The sequence below is a fragment of the Eimeria mitis genome, genomic scaffold (genome assembly GCF_000499745.2).
Source record: "Eimeria mitis Houghton genomic scaffold, Emh_scaff2501, whole genome shotgun sequence".
Classification (NCBI taxonomy): Eukaryota; Apicomplexa; class Conoidasida; order Eucoccidiorida; family Eimeriidae; genus Eimeria; species Eimeria mitis.
In genome coordinates, this window is record NW_013570842.1 from 6,675 (window position 1) to 7,753 (window position 1,079).

The window sequence follows — 1,079 nt, forward strand, 5'->3', positions numbered from 1 at the left end:
TATGACGTACCCAAGACTTGCATGCGCACAGAGATGACTGTACAGCCATACTCCTGCGGTAAAGAACACTGTAAGATGGTTCCGCGTGAGGTCCCAGCAACATGTACTCGTCAGGTTCCTCAGCAGCAACCATACCCATGCCAGAAGACTCGTCAAGAGCGTGTATGTCAACAGGTTCCTTATCAGGTAGCAAAAACATGTTATAAAGAGGAGATGACACAAGAAACATACAGCTGCCCTCGTACAGAATATAAACAACAATGCAGAAATGTTTCACATAATGTTATGGATGCATGCCAACGTACAGTGATGGTACCTGAACAATATAAATGTACAAAAACAGAATACCAACAGCAATGTGAACAAGTTCCTTTTGAGGTTCCAGATACATGCTACGAAACTGTAGAAACAAAGAAACCATATAAATGCAAGAAAACAGAATATAGACAACAGTGCAGAAAGGTACCTATTCAGGTTCCTAATACATGCATGAAGACTGTGATGGTTAAGGAAGCATACAACTGCCCCAAAACAGAATATAAGACCGAGTGTATATCTGAGGCNCACTGTAAGATGAGGCGACTAAAGTCAGCACCTACATGCAGAACAGTGCCTATGCAAGTAAACAAAACATGTTATAGAGATGTGCCGCAGCAAGAATCTTATGCATGCACAAAAACAGAATATCAAGATGAATGTGAACAAGTACCTTTTGAGGTCCCGGATACATGTTATGAATCTGTACCTATACAGAAACCATATACATGCAGTAAAACACAATATAAACAACAATGTAAGAGCGTTCCTATTGAGGTTCCTGCTACATGTACACGCCAGGTACCTCAGCAACAAACATATCCATGCCCTAAAGTACAAATAAAACAAGAATGTGAACAAGTACCTATCACAGTCAATGATACATGTACAAGACCTAAACCTATTCAGGTTCCTTACAGCTGCCCTCAAACACAATATAAAGAACAATGTCATATGCAGACTGTACCTTATACAGATACATGCATGAAGACTGTTGCTGTGAAAGAAGAATATAATTGTAGTAAAACAATACAAGAAAAAGA